Below are 16,375 nucleotides of genomic sequence, written 5' to 3' on the forward strand. Positions count from 1 at the left end.
CAGCTGAAGATTTGGTGTGGTTTGGTTTGGTTTTTCTTTGTTTGGTCATAATGGGCTGATTGTATGTTGATGTGTTTGCAGTTTGAGAAGCTTATGTTCTAGTTTCTCCCAAACATCCAGATTGTCCCTCCCCTTCACCCTCAACCCATTAGTGGAGCATGTTGGAAGAGCTCTCAGATTCGTCTGAATCTCTAATGATTGTCCTACTTGACGTCTTGGCTGGTCCATCTCCCCACCCTAAATTTTCAGGTGAATGAAGAGAGAAGTCAGAAATTAACCTGATTCCAAGCTACTTGCACAGTGAGAGTACAACTCAGCATGAGCAAAGGTGGCAAGATAGGACCCTTTTACAACCCCTAATGTCATGAAGCGTTAGAGAAACCACTGTAGTATGTTGCAATGTCCTATGGGAGAACAAGAAGCAACTCAAGTTTAGCTCTCATACCTTACTAGAGCAATGATCAGAAGATTTAATAAATGTCAGATTCCTCAGATTGCTTCGTTTCTATTACATCTGGAACCACTTGACCTTTCAAAACTGGCTAGGAGTGATTTCAGAGCTCTGTCACTAGAACACTATGACATCTATTGATAATGCGACTTTTGAAAGATTGGCAGATTGTTAAAATACTTACTGGTTCTGCGGATGCCTCAATGGAGATTTGGCCAGTCAGATATGTTTGTTAGGTGGGTGCATTTGCCAAGTGCTGTTGACCATTTTTCATCTAGCCAAATCCCCTAATTATATTTGACCAATATTAATTGTTACTGCAGTGGTGAGTGTGGCCACAGATTTGCATTTATTATTTGACAGCATCCAAAAGTGTGATAGGTGCCTCACAAAATAAAAAGACATGAACAAACCCCTAAAAATCTAGGGCCCCATTCCTGCAATCAATTCCACCTGGGCCACACCATTGCCTTCAGAGGGATTCCATCCAGGTGCTCGATTCTGCCCAAGTGGCCCAGATGTCAGGATTAGGGTCTGATTTCAGAAATGTCACAATGGAGATTGGGGGACAGGAGAGGAGGGATGGTCTCTAGAGGAGAGATGTCATAAGTGAATTAACGTGGTTCCTTGGTGACTGCTAATACACAGCATGGTGTAGCAAAGAAACTTGGTTTAGTTTCTATATAGGATCTGTAAATATCATTGTTAAATAACTTTTGTAGATGTCACAGTAGAAGCGGATCTTCAGACTAGAGATAAGGCCTGTTTCAGCAAAGCATGTAGGCATCTTTTTAAATCCCATTGAATTCAATAAGACTTAGGCACTTCCTTCGATGAATCATGGCCTAAACCAGGAGAGGGATGTGACTTTGTGCACTGGCTCAGGAAAGATGCTCCGTGCAGAGAAGATGGCATGAAAGCAAACACAGTTAAGCTTAAGAAAGAGGTGGTCAAATAAGCTGCCAAGGGTGATCTCCTTGGTAAAGAGGATGAGATGGGAGGGCAACGTGATGCAATAAGATCTCTGATAACCCGTGTGAGAGTGATTCTAAACATTGTTCTGCAATGTAAACTCTGTGGGCTAGAATGTTAGCGTTCACCAACATGGGGAAGGGTGAATTTATATTAAAACAAATAGTTCTGCTGACTTTTGTAATCTAGCCCGAAGCCAGGGGCTTTCAGAGGTTTGGCGAAAGGTGTTCTGCCCTGGTTTCTTGATATTAACGTTTGTCAGCAGCACTCAAATGGAAATAGTGATTTTGATATTTTTTTCTCCCCAAAATGTATTCTTCAATTCTAAGTCTGGAAGGGACCATTACTATCATCTAGTCTGACCTCTTGTCTAACACAGGCCATAGGACTTCCCCGAATTAATTCCTGTTTGAACTAGAGCATCTCTTTTGGAAAACCATCCAATCTTGGTTTAAAAATTGCCATCACAACCCTTGGTAAGTCATTCCAATTCTTTGGAAGGTAAAATGGCTTGTATGAAAGCAAATGCAGGTTGAGACCTCTAAACCACTTGAAAATCCCCTCCCCTCCTTTGACCTTTTGTTATGAATTTGAGCCTGTTCTGTGAATTTCACAAGTTAAAATGGGCCTATATTTGTGGGTGAAAATGGCTTTTGCATCAAAAATGGGAAAATACAGGGTTGGGGGAGTTAGTATGCAGAAGTAACCATTTAATTAGAGTTGTAAGTAAAGTGAAGTTCATTTGTGCACACAGTCGCTGAAACTGAAAGTCCCCCCCCTCCCCCCGCAAATAAAAAAAAAAAGTTAGGCAATATTCCATTAAACAAACATCTGTGACTTTCTGTCCTAGGAATAACTAAAATAAGTAACATCCAGCTAGCCCTAGAGCGAGTATTCTTCCAGGTGGCCTCTGGTACAAACCCCAAATATTGATACATTCCCTGAACCCCTTCCACCTGCTCCATCTGGGCTCATTCTTTTGCTCTCTCATACTTGTTGAGGAAGGTAACAGTTTCTGCAGCTGGCTTTGTTTTTACACCAAGAGACTCTGCTTGTGGTTGTAGAGGGAGTGAAGTGGGTATTCAGTGTATTTTAGCAATGTGGTCTGGTGACTTAAACACAGGACTGGGAGCCTGGCACTCCTCCATTATATCCTGTACTCTGTCTCTGCCGCATAATATGATCTTGGCCAAGGAACTTTGCCTGTCTGTGCCACACCTTAAAGTGGGAGTTCAAATCGCTTTCCACCTCCCCTGGGGTGTTGTGGATAAATTAGTATTTTTGTAGCACTTTTTTGTGTGTAAATTCTAAAGCCAGAAGGGACCATTGCAATCATCTAGTCTGACCTCCTGCCTGGCACAGGCTAGAGACCCTCACCCAGTAATTCTTCCATTGAGTCCAACAACATCTAGCTAGACTATATCTGTGTGTAGAAAGACACATAGTCTGGATTTAAAGACTCCACCACCTCTGTTGGGAAGCTGTTCCAATGGTTAATTACCTGCAATGTTGGTTTTTTAAATTATGCCTTATTTACAATTTGAATTTGTCTATCTTCAGCTTGGATCCTGTTATGCAAACAATGGGCTCTCTGCTCCGAAGAGCCACTGTTCAGATTTTTGTGATGGAAATTGCTAGTGAGTGTGAGATTATATTCTGCGTCATTTGTTTTTGCTAAAGCGGAAGAGGATTTGTCTCATGGAACATTTACAAACTTACGCTGCTTTAGAGAACATTGAGTGGGGCTTGTTTTTATTGCAACGGGCTGATGAGATGGGACTTCCATCACCAGAAATCACATAAGCACTATTAGAGAAATTAAATTATTATCAGGCTATTTATCATGGATGGATGGATTTAAGGTAAAAGGCGCGTTTGGAAGTAATCTCAAAAGACTACTCTGAGGTAAACTGCACTCTAGTCCTTATGAAACCCTTCTCTGTTTACCTGAGGAACTGTTTTGTTTCCCCAGCTCAAGGCCATTAAACCGAGGTGACCTATGTCGTTTCAGTCCAATTACATTCGCTGGAGATAGTTTCTTTAGGCTACACTCCTGCATTGTTTGTTTAACCCAGCTTTCTTTAGTATTGATTTTACCCCTTTTAAATAACGAGAGTAGTCTTACTCTTGTCTCTGTTGTTGAAGATCTGACACCAGCCTCAAATGACCTCTCTAGTATCTAACATGCACCAAGCTCTTTGTAGAAGAGACACCAGAGAAAACCATTTAATTTCTGGTGCTTAAATTGCCGTTTTCAGCATGGGATATTAACAGTAGCTGGTGCTTATGTTGTCATACTAACCCCTTTCAACACCGAGAGATGTGCTAGTATCTTCCACTGGAAAAATGAGACCCAAAAACCTGCTCAAAGTTCCACCAGAGTTAGGGCCAGAGCTGCTCCGGCTGCTAGGCCAAGCATCTCTCCCAACAAGACACATACACAATCTTGATTTTGCATAAAAACCCTTGATCAGTCTGCTGTTTACTGGTGTTTCTCTTCTTCAGTTTTCTCAGGTGCTAGTGTCTCTCATGTCCTTTCTTGAATTTCTCACCTTCTGCTCTCACAGGAATTCTGCAGATCCTTATTTTCTCTGTGAAACTGTTTCTTCACCTGCTGGTGTAATTCTAGTGGAGACAAGAGTTGGCACATGAACGATCAGTTTACTATTTTACCAGGCTAGGAAATGCTACCTCATGTGTGAACTGTCCACTGCTGTTTCTTTTGGCTGAAAAAAAATAACAAAAACTCAAGGCCTCATCCAAAGACCAATAAAGCCAGTGGAATAACCTCCCTTGACTTCAGTGGCAATTGGACCAGCACCTTCCACCTGAGGATCTCAAAACCGTTTACAAATATTAATGAGTTAAGCCTCTCCTCATTCATACAAGGGGAATCTGAAAAACAGAGGGGTTGATTTGGCTTAGCCTTCTTGTGTAACCTTGGACATGGCGGAGTCAGGAACAAAGCCCAGATCGTCCATGATCTAGTCTGAAGCTGTAATCAGAGGGCCAACCACCTTCCTGAACAGAATCATATATATGTTTGCATTACTGTTAGGACCTAGAAGTAAAAACAAACAAAAACAGAAGACTAATTCCATAATGAAAGTTGATTACTCCAATTTGTTGCTGGATAATGTCATGAATGGAAAATAAGAAGGGATGGTCCTATGTCCTATCAAGCTACTGGGAATTACACTTTTCACTGTGAAACATGACCTCGTAGATTTTGCTATGGTACATTTTATATCTAATTATTAGTATTATTGGCATAGCACTGTAAATGGACTTGGCTCTTTACAGTATGTGTAGAAAGACAAGCTCTCCAGTCTAGAGGTCCTGACGCTCTCTAAATCAGACCATTCATTTGATACCTTGGGAAATGTTTTAATTTGCTTTTTTAAGTTGTATGGATTGGAAGCTGGTGGTCCACTAGCTGATAGTGGAAGATTCTTGACTAAAATTGCTACATAGGTTTGTTTGTTCTTTTATTTTTAGAAATATTCTTTTATTCTTTAGAAATCCATTGCCAGCTCATTGCTGTCTGTAATTGACCACCTTGCTGCTACAGAAACAACTTGCAGTACAGAGCTGCTGTTTCCCTCTGTGCAGGAGGGAAGCAATCAAATAGCTTTTAGTAGCTGAAGACAGGAGCAGAACCTATTAGTCTGAGATCAGCTGATGGTAGCTTCCTCAAGAGTGCTGGAAAACCGGATGGATCATCCTGCGTTTATCTGATCGATACTGGGAGTGGAGAAGCACTTTGTCTGAGTGGCCTCTGTGAGTTGGCATTTCTGGGAATGGCCTTGGCATGGCAGCACTCAGAGCCATTGCAGCAGTAAAACACCAGCTCTCCAGGGTCAGGTTGTCAAAGGGTGATGCCCGGAGTATTGGGAATGGCCAGTGGAAACAAAACACCTAACCCTTTCCATGGACCCCCGTTTATGGAGAGTGCATTTTCTAGATTTGGTTTGGCTCTTCCTCTTCCCTGGCCCACCCACATCTGGACTTTGCAGTGTCCTCATTGTGATGACGACTCCCAGGGTTCGCGTCGTTTACCATGTGTATATTTCCCCTCAACAAACTCTTGTTTGCTTGGGGCCAGATTCTGATCCCCTTAATTGCATGGAGTAGTACCTGACTCCTCAGGCCCCTTGATTGCAAGAAGGGGTAAGGTTCTACTCAGCAGAGACCTCTGCCCACGCAGTTCAAGGCATGGACATATTTGGCAGCCAGTGAAACTGAAATTCAGGTTTACTGCTGTACCGCTATCTATTTGCAGCAGGAGCCATTACGGGACTGGGGTCATGGTTTGTCCATTTCATCTGTGCTTTGTGTGGCAAAAATAGTTGAAAACTTTTGTGCCTTTGCAACTACATTGTCTTTATCTGGGGTGGGCAGAACTGAGGGGCAGTTGCGTCACCTGAAAATACTTTTAATTCTTAATTTTTCAATAGCCTTATTAGTCATGAGTTGCATTAGCAGCCCCAGTCATGGAGGAGAGTCCCATTGAGGTAGAATCATAGAATCATAGAATATCAGGGTTGGAAGGGACCCCAGAAGGTCATCTAGTCCAACCCCCTGCTCAAAGCAGGACCAATTCCCAGTTAAATCATCCCAGCCAGGGCTTTGTCAAGCCTGACCTTAAAAACCTCTAAGGAAGGAGATTCTACCACCTCCCTAGGTAATGCATTCCAGTGTTTCACCACCCTCTTAGTGAAAAAGTTTTTCCTAATATCCAATCTAAACCTCCCCCACTGCAACTTGAGACCATTACTCCTCGTTCTGTCATCTGCTACCATTGAGAACAGTCTAGAGCCATCCTCTTTGGAACCCCCTTTCAGGTAGCTGAAAGCAGCTATCAAATCCCCCCTCATTCTTCTCTTCTGCAGACTAAACAATCCCAGCTCCCTCAGCCTCTCCTCATAACTCATGTGTTCCAGTCCCCTAATCATTTTTGTTGCCCTTCGCTGGACTCTCTCCAATTTATCCACATCCTTCTTGAAGTGTGGGGCCCAAAACTGGACACAGTACTCCAGATGAGGCCTCACCAATGTCGAATAGAGGGGAACGATCACGTCCCTCGATCTGCTCACTATGCCCCTACTTACACATCCCAAAATGCCATTGGCCTTCTTGGCAACAAGGGCACACTGCTGACTCATATCCAGCTTCTCGTCCACTGTCACCCCTAGGTCCTTTTCCGCAGAACTGCTGCCTAGCCATTCGGTCCCTAGTCTGTAGCTGTGCATTGGGTTCTTCCGTCCTAAGTGCAGGACCCTGCACTTATCCTTATTGAACCTCATCAGATTCCTTTTGGCCCAATCTTCCAATTGGTCTAGGTCCTTCTGTATCCTATCCCTCCCCTCCAGCGTATCTACCACTCCTCCCAGTTTAGTATCATCCGCAAATTTGCTGAGAGTGCAATCCACACCATCCTCCAGATCATTTATGAAGATATTGAATAAAACCGGCCCCAGGACCGACCCTTGGGGCACTCCACTTGATACCGGCTGCCAACTAGACATGGAGCCATTGATCACTACCCGTTGAGCCCGACAATCTAGCCAGCTTTCTACCCACCTTATAGTGCATTCATCCAGCCCATACTTCCTTAACTTGCTGACAAGAATACTGTGGGAGACCGTGTCAAAAGCTTTGCTAAAGTCAAGAAACAATACATCCACTGCTTTCCCTTCATCCACAGAACCACTTATCTCATCGTAAAAGGCGATTAGATTAGTCAGGCATGACCTTCCCTTGGTGAATCCATGCTGGCTAGGTAGGCCCGGTACACACACAATGAAATGACCCCAGGATCTTAGAATCTAAGGCTAATAGAAGAGACCACCGGGGCGTTCAAGGAACCTGTGAGGCCCACAAGGTAACTGTGAGATGACTGTGGTCAATGTAATAGCCAGCACTAGTGGAACACCAGCTGCCTCGCTGTCATTCAGTGTTTATGTAGGCACCGCAGCAGAGGTGAGCTCGAATAAGAGACTTGGAGGGTGATACTGTAATGGCGTTGCAGATGTTTATGGGGAGCACTGCTGTGGGTAAGGGGTAGCATGGGAGAAAGGATGCAGGCGGTGGAGGAAGCATGGGACTGCTGAATGGTAAAGACTAGCATTGTAGGTGGGGAAGGGTGGGGAGTTGATGCTCAGCAGTGCACAAGGGTCGATGGGGGCCAAGGAAGAGGTGAAGACTGGTCATTTGTGTCTGATGTGCTGGAAAAGCTGATGTCCCTTTAGAAAGTCAGAGGGACATGAACGCACTCCTTCATTCAAGGCAATCCTGCTCTCTTTTCCTCTTGCGTCTGTTCTTTCAATGGCACCGGGGGAGGCAGACGTGCACCTAAAGGGGAATGGTCTTAATCTGAAAGATTAATTCAGAAAACCAGACCCTCAAATGGATTCTTGATATCTATTCTTTTACTATACTATGGAATACTATCAAGGTGAGATGATGGCTAATTGTAACAGCAAGTCAATTACTGTTTAAGCAGCTAATTAATGTCTCCTACTCAGCACTTGGTCTGTCGAAGACTGCATGGCAATATCTCATCTGCAAAAATACCTTGATAATTCCTGTATGATCTGCACGGAGAACATATTTAAATAAACTCATTAGAGATTTCATACAGATAGCAGCTACAATTATCAGCTTGTACAAATTAATTTGCGGTTTCTGTTCTGTTCTTTTTTTTTTTTTATTGCCTCTACTGCCCAGAGCTTCTGCTGATCACGTTCTTGCTGACAGTGGAACATGAGTCCTGATGGCAGTGTAGTAAATGCCTTCAGAACTCTTGCTGATGGATGAGAACACCCCCTGTTGTGAGGGTGCAGGTGATGGTCGTAGGTACAAACTGTGATGAATGTAGATAGAGACTTAGAAGAGCTCCTGCTGGTTGAGTCTCCAGCTGCCAAGGATGTCTAGTTGAAGCGTTGCTAATACTTTCATTCCCTCACGGCAGACAGCTGTCGCTTTGACAACACACAGAGTAGTAATGTCCAATCCTGGCTGAGCATCCATTTCATTCTCAAGTCCTTCTTCAGTTACGTGGAAGTGTGCCTGCTGGGCCTTGTCAGTAGCTGAACTGACAAGTCAGAGGGGAGGGAATTGGTGTCAGGTCAGTTAAATGATACAACTTGGGGTGATTTATTAATGCAGTCCCCAGTGACAGCCACAGCTAAATATAATCCGACCAACTGCGGACAGCTACTTACCACGGTTTGTTGCTGGGTGGTTATGGGTTATACACCCCGTCTCCAATCTTAGTCCAGCAGCCATTTGAGAAAAGCATATGCTGGTTCATTGGATCCTCTAGACTTAAGGGGAAAATGAATGATTCAAGGAAACCATCCAGCAGCAATCAGTGTTTGTTGTGATAGCACACATGCAATTCGGGGGTTCAGAACGGCCAGATGTAGGCATCCTCTAGGCCACAAAAAGCAGAAGCACAGACAGGTGGCTTGAAAGGTGATTCCTTTCCCCAGATTTGCACTGAAGTCTTGTGTTTGACTTATGAGCAAGATAACGCCAGATACTCAAGAGCTTTGTGCAGGTGATGTACAGGCGAGCAAACCGTGCATTGCTAGGGGTCTTCTGGTAGAGTTGCAAGGATTTTATTAATTTACAAGGATCAACTCAGATGCTATACTGCCCTTTACTCCCGTGAGGTGTAGGTAGCAGGGCCCAGCAGAGTGAGTCCATAAAGAGATGTTTCTGCCTTCCCCTCTAACCATATGGAAGTCAGTGTGGACTTAGTCTGCCTTGACTCTTGTGGGCTCCCTTGCCTCAGATTAAATCCATCCATGAATGGCATCTGCCAGCGGACAGCATGATTTCTGGGATTGTGCTCCCCTACAGCTCGGGGGCTTGGAGACAGGGTGGCTCTGATCTTTGGCAGATCCCCTAGGATCCATGAGATCAGCAGGGCACTCTGCTCCGCCCCAGACTTCCTCCTTTGCCTCCCTTTGGGGCTAAGCCAACTAGGAGCAGCTAGCCCTCAGTAGCTTTCATTATATTTTTAACTCAGTTGCACTGACTACAGCTTAGAAACCTAGGAGTTGCCAAACTGGATCAGAACCAAGGTCCATCTATCCCAATGTCCTGTCTCCAACAATGGCAGCACCAGATGCTTTGAAGGAAGGTGTAAGAACCCTGCAGCTGGCAGATGTGGGGTGATTTGCTCCCCTGCCCCTCTAGGTCTCATCCTGGTGTCTACTAGTTAGAGAATGGCCTGAAACATGAAGTTTAATAACCCTTCACAAGCTTTTGTTATCATGAATTATGTTAATGACACATCACGCTAATTATGCTTGTTTTACCTGCCCGTCAGCTGGATGGCCCCTCTGCCAGTGTGAAAAGAGTTCACGGTGTATCGTTTCCTAAACACTGCATCGGTAGAATTCCTTGTGCGGTGAATGAGGCAATATACGCTAGGTCTAGGGACAAATCCTCCCCCCTTCACTCTTCCTCCCCTAAACCCAGGGAAAGGGGCAGAATGAATTGGAGACCAGCTCAAGAGCACCCACAGATCCCGGCACCCCTTTCCTTACATGTGCCGTGTGTTGGAGCACACCTCTGCAAGCGGGAGACGGTGCTTGCTACACACCAAGGGCGAACACGTTAAAACACCCAGGCCATCCTGTTTGTCCCTTATGGGCATCAGGGTGGCTTGGTAGTGAAAGCACCAAACTTCGGTGTCAGGAGATCTGGGTTTATTTTCCAGCTCTGGCACGTGCTCCCTGTGCGGCTTTGGACAAGTCACTTGGGCCTCGTCTACAAGGCACCACAGTCCAGACTATGGGGATGTGAACTGTAGAGCGCTGTACTGTGTTGCATTCTGGTTGCCGCATGTAAACCCTCCTGGTGTGAACTTAAAGGTAGTGTACATTGATGTAGTCCTGTTTCTACACAATGCTAATCCTTCCTTACCTCATTGCAGGGGTGAAAGTAAGTCGAGTAACTTACCGGTATGCTGGGGCCAGCTCTGGCCCCCAGAAGGGGTGGGGCCTAGGGCAGAAGGGGCGGGGCTGAGGGGGTCAGAGCCATCCCCAGCCCACCCTGTAAGGTAAGTGCCGCCCCTCCTTCTCCCTCCCCCCCCACCGGGGTAGCCGCAGCAGCCCGGAGCTCCGGGGGCTATTTAAAGGGCCCAGGGCTCCCCTGCTTCTACTGCCCCGTCCTTTAATTAGTCACCGGAGCCCTGGGGAAGCGGCGAGGCTCCAGTGGCTTTTTAAAGGACCAGGGCGGCAGAGGCAGCTGGAGACTCGGCCTTTTAAATAGCCCCTGGAGCCCCCACTACCCCAGGGCTGGGGGACTATTTAAAGGGCCTGTGGTGCTTCTACCACCCCGGTCCTTTAAATAGCCCCCGGAGCCATGGAGTAGCGGGGCTCTGGAAGCAATTTAAAGGGCCTGGGGCTCCAGCCACTGCTGGGAACCCCAGACCCTTTAAATTGCCCCTGGGGACAGGGCCGGCTTTAGGATGTTTGCCACCCCAAGCAAAAAAATTTTTGGCTGCCCCTGTTGTTTTTTTTTTGTGCCCCCAGCTCTGCCCCAATTTAGCCCTTCCCCAAATCCCTGGCCCTGCCTCCTCCCCCAGGCATGCAGCATTTCTGCCCCCGCCATTGCTTCCTGTGGCTCCCCCCTCCAACCCTAGCTCACCTCCGCCCCCCCTGCTCCCCTGAACACACTGCCGCTCCACTTCTCCCCCCTCCCTCTCAGGCAAGCAGGGGAGCAGGCGGAGTGGAGGGGAGCCAGGGTGGGGGGAGAGCGCAGGAAGTAACGGGGCGGGAGGGTAGACGAACTGCTCCCCGCCCCAGCTCGCCTCTGCTCCACCACCTCCCGTGAACGTGCCGTCGCTCAGCTTCTCCTCCCTCCCTCCCTCCCAGGTTTGCCGCGCCAGACAGAAGCGGAGTGGCGGCAGCGTGCTCAGGAGAGCGGCCGGAGGCAGAGCGGAGGCGAGCTGGGGCAGCGGGGGCACATTTCTAGGGGTGGCATGGCCGGCGCTGGAATGCTGCCCCTAGAAATGTACTGCCCCAAGCACCTGCTTGCGTTGCTGGTGCCTAGAACCGGCCCTGCCTGGGGAAGGCGGGCTGCCCCAGTATGGGCTCTTGCCGGTACGCCGTACCGGGTGTACCGGTTTACTTTCACCTCTGCCTCATTGGTGCATTGTAAGGCTACATTCACTAATGATTGTGAGGGGCTCCGATACTGTGGAAATGAGGGTCAGATAAGGACCTAGACGGTTGGATTAGCATAGCGATGGCAAAGATATCTCGGGCTCAGAGGCATCTGGTTTCATGCTGTACATCTGTGGTAAACCGAATATAAAAATGGAGTCCCATCAAATAGAACCAAGCCTCTATTTCAAAGCCGGAGCAAATTAAAATGTAACACATTTAAAAGTCACCTCGCTTGGATGATGGAATAAAATCCATTTCCCTGGAACAAACACTACATATTAATGAAAGGCTATTGTCAGTGCCTTAACAGAGCAATAAATAGCATTTCCAGTTGATTAAATGTTTAAGCAAATTTGAGAGCCAAAGCTGCTTTTGAAGTGGATGTCACGTTTGTAATCTGATTTTTACAGTCCTGCTCAAATTAAATGATTTAGTTGGGGATTGGTCCTGCTTTGAGCAGGGGGTTGGACTAGATGACCTCCTGAGGTCCCTTCCAACCCTGATATTCTGTGATTCTATGATTCTATGAAATAAATGCTATAAGATTTTTGCACCTATAAAAGACCAGGCAATCCAAATCAATTTCTTGTTCGCTTCAGTGGCAGCCATTTGAGCTGTGTTTTGTTTTTTTTCCCTTTACTTGTGTTTTGAGCATTTGTACAAATCGCTGGGAAAGGGCTCAAATCGAGTATGAATCATGGTTTGTGGGGAAACATTGGATCACTTGGAATATTGCCAGGATGTTCGAGTCAATGTAAAAAAGTTTAACAAGAAATGAGACCGAGTACATTGGAACCTAGAGCATGCTTTCAAGAGGCTCCTACTGCATTACTTTTATTCTGAGTGTTGGAAAATGTTACACAGATAACTTTCAGTCATCACTGGACTTATCAAGAGTGGGGGAAGCATGACCAGGTAGTGAAAGTCTTGGGCTATGTCTCCACTAGAAGCTCTGCAGTTGTGCTGCTATAGGTTAGATCGGGAGCAGTGGAAATGCCCTAAAATTGGGGGGACAGATGCCCGAACCATGCCACTGCCGTGCTGCCCCCAAGGCCCCGCCTCCACTGCACCGCCCGTTGCCTCCCAGGCCCCGCCCCCACTGCGCTGCCCCCAAGGCCCTGCCCTCACACCACCTCTTCTCCCCGAGCCCCCGCTCTCGCACAGCTCCTCTCCCCAAGGCCCTGCCCTCGTGCCACCTATTCCCCCAAGACCCCACACTCCACTCACTCCTCTTCATCCTCTCCCCGCGTCGCTTGCCCGTATGGCTGGTAAAAAGTGGGTTGGCCCTGGCCCCCTGACCTCCCCTGTTCTGGCACCCCTGGTTTAGACACATCACTGTGATGGAAGAGGTTCTTCCATCGCGGTAATAAATCCACCTCTTTGAGGGGCGGTAGCTAAATTCTTCCATTGACCTAGTGCTATCTACAGTGGGGCTTAAGTTGGCTTAAATGTGGCTCTCAGGGGTGTGAATTTTTTCTCACACCCCCATTGTGACGTAGCAAGGTCAACCTAAATTTTAGGAGACCTGGATTTAACTGTTGTCTACATCCAGACTTTTGTTGTGTGACCTTTGGGCAAGTCACAAAACCCCTTATTCAGTCTGCAAGACTTAGCTACCTCCCTCACACGGGCACTGTGATACTATAGATGTAGGGTCAGATTCTCTGCGGTTGTGACTGCAGCTAAGTAAAAGAAGGCATGGCAGCAGAGAATTTGTGTGACTATTGCACTTTGAGATCCTTCTAGCCACTCCGTACTCATGTATCGCTGAGGTATCTGGACAGCAGGAGGAGGTGCTGTAGAAGTAATAGTCATCTAGTATACCCCAAATCACTTAACATTCATTTTTGTGGTTTGTATCATTTATTATTTGGAGTGGGGTAGCACCTAGAGGCCCCCAACACACTGGGGTGGGGCCCTGTTGTGCTAGGTGCTGTGCAAACACATAGCAAGAGACAATCTCTACCTTGAAGCGTTTGAAATCTATCTGTCAGGTGTTCGTTCTCAGCTGAAATTAATTGAAAATTTATCAGAGATGCAGAGGGTTTTTTGTTTTGTTTTGTAAAGGCCAAAAGGGACCACCATGGTCTTCTAGGTAGACCTCCAAAGATTTGTATTTCAGGAGAGACTAACTGATGCACTCCACTCTGATCCAGCAGGGGCAGCCTTGCCAATCTAGGCGCCGTAGGAAGTGTGTGTGTGTGTGTGTGTGTGTCCTGATTTGCATTTGACCTACTCCCCGAGCGAAGTACTCTCTGGATGTGTTAAAAGCTTCCAAAATAAGCCTCAAGTCACAATCCAACTGAGTGCAGCCAGAATAATTCCCATTGAAAGCATCAGTATTAGGAAGTTTGCATAAATTACCAGCATATGGCTACATTCCCCCCCATGACTCAATCACCTGTTGTGGTCCCTTTTTTAAAAAAAATTCAAAAGGCGGTAACTCATCCGACCTGGTTTCTTCCTTTGACTGATTCAAATAGCAGGTCCCTTTTTAGCAGCAGCGTGACGCACTGAGCTTTAAATTCAATTTAAAATCAAACTATTTATACCAGCAAGCAAGAGACTATAAATCTGATTTCTCTGTCCTGAAATTACAGATCCACTAATGACTATCGTTGTATAACTAATTGAATCAACTCTTGGCATGCAAAACCGGTGCCCTGCTTATCTGAGTGTTGCATCTCTTCGCCTGGCGAAGCCTGCCTCACTCGCAAGAGGTCGCACTTTGTGCTTTTGGACCAACATTGCCTTTCAAATTCCCTGCTCTCTGCTTCTATGAACTGGTCATTTATCAAATACACTTAGAATATATACATAGATGGAGTTGCAAGACGCATGCAAGGTGGGCCATGTTCAGTCCTGGTGTAAATAGGTGAAACTTCGTTGAAATCAAAGGCACGACATTCACTTCTTAGAGGTGAATTTGGTCCTAAATATGCCACTGACGTAGCTGCAGCCACTTCCCAAACATGTTACATGTTATCTGTATGTAGTGAACTTGGGCTGGTGCCAATCCTGTGTGTGGGCCTGATCCAGATTCTGTTGAAGTCACTGGAAAAAATTCCCATTGGTGATCCATTGATGAATTCCCAGATGATTGAGGAGCAATGCTCTTTAGATCATAAGATCTCTGGGGTAGAGGTTCTGCTGTTTGTTTGTCTATACAGCCTCATTGCATCTGTGCTGCCTCAGAAATCAATGGAAATTGAAAACAGTATTGCTCTACTGCGTGTTAATTCATTGTCCGGGGATACACTATGCATGTGTGGGTGCGCGTGAATGAATACAGAACCATTACTAACAAAAAACATATAATAGAATCTTAGACCTGTAGGGCTGTAAGGGTCATCTAGGGTCAAGAGGTCCTTTACTCCATCCCTGTGTGCGGAGTCAAGATTAAGGGCTGATCTATGCTGAAACCTTATATCTGCATAATTACGTCTCTCAGCACTGTGAAAAATTCACACCCCCAGAGATGTAACTATGCCAACCTAACCCCAGCTGTAGACAGTGCCAGGTCAATGGAAGAATTCTTCTGCCGACCCAGGAGGTGGATTGTGATGGGAGAATGTCTCCCGTCGCTGTAGTGTCTACACTGAAGCACTACAGCGAAGCAGCAGTCCTGCTGTATCATTTTAAGTGTAGACAGACACTAAATATGTCTAATTTATCCCTGACAAATGTTTGTCTAACCTGTTCTTAAAAGCTTCCAGTGATGGGGATTCCACAACCTCCCACGTAACGTGTTCTATTGCTTAACTATCCTTATAGTGAGAGAGTTTTTCCTAATATCTAACCTAAATCTCCCTAGCTGTAAGCTAAGCCGTTTCCTTCTTGTCTTACCCTTGGAGGACATGGAGAACACTTGATCACCATCCTCTTCACAACAATCTTTTACCTATTTGGAGACTGTTATCATGTCCCCCCTCAGCCTTCTCTGGACTAAACATGTCCAATTCTTTCAGCCTTTTCCCATAGATCATGTTTTCTAAACCTCTTCTCTTATATGTAATGGTTCTAGATAGCAATGGACAAAGATGACACAGGAGAATAGAGAAGACCCCAGTGATTAAAACTGGGAATCACTAACAGGCAAAGGCACAATGGACATGCAGAGATAAACCAGTGGGTTTATCTGAAGTGTGTATCTGTCATTTAAGGAATATATTGGTTCACAGGAGTTTGAGATAAAATGTACATCTGGCATCAGACCCCTGAACTCCGCCTCAAATTATCCTGCAGAGGATCAGCCTGGGGGAGCGATACCTCGGCAGGGTTGGGGCCCAATCCAAAGCCTTTGATATCAGAGGAAAAATTCCCATTGACTTTAGTGGGCTTTAGAGCAGGGTCTTAGTGAGGTGCCAGAACTGGGAGGGGAAACTGTACAAGCTGAATTTCCCCCTCTTGGCCACTTGTGTTTGCCTTTGCACAGCCCAAGCCCAGACGTACAAGCTCATTTAGTGTGACCTAACTCAGTCGCTCAGCATCACTTCTCTCCTCTAGTGACAAGGGTTTTAGCTTGTGAGGCCTGGAGTTTGTATTTTTGAATGGCTTCAAAAGCCAAAATAAAGTATGGGAGCAGGCAAGGAATTGCCATAAATTGGGCCATGGCTTATCTGATCCAGGGCAATAGAATTGGGAAAGTATGGAAGGATTGGCATGAACAAGGAGAATAAATTGAGCGGTAGAAAAAGAAAATACCACCTTAATATTTCCCCCTCTCTACACAGTAGCAACAGTCCTGGCTAGTGTGTTTTAGACT

General features: G+C 46.1%; 1 protein-coding gene across 5 annotated transcripts in view; it reads left to right on the top strand.

The window, feature by feature from the left end:
- Positions 1-16,375, top strand: part of PEMT (phosphatidylethanolamine N-methyltransferase) — a 91,694-nt gene that overhangs the window by 26,077 nt on the left and 49,242 nt on the right. The window lies entirely within an intron of this gene.

Source organism: Lepidochelys kempii, chromosome 10, assembly GCF_965140265.1.
Source record: "Lepidochelys kempii isolate rLepKem1 chromosome 10, rLepKem1.hap2, whole genome shotgun sequence".
Lineage (NCBI taxonomy): Eukaryota > Metazoa > Chordata > Testudines > Cheloniidae > Lepidochelys > Lepidochelys kempii.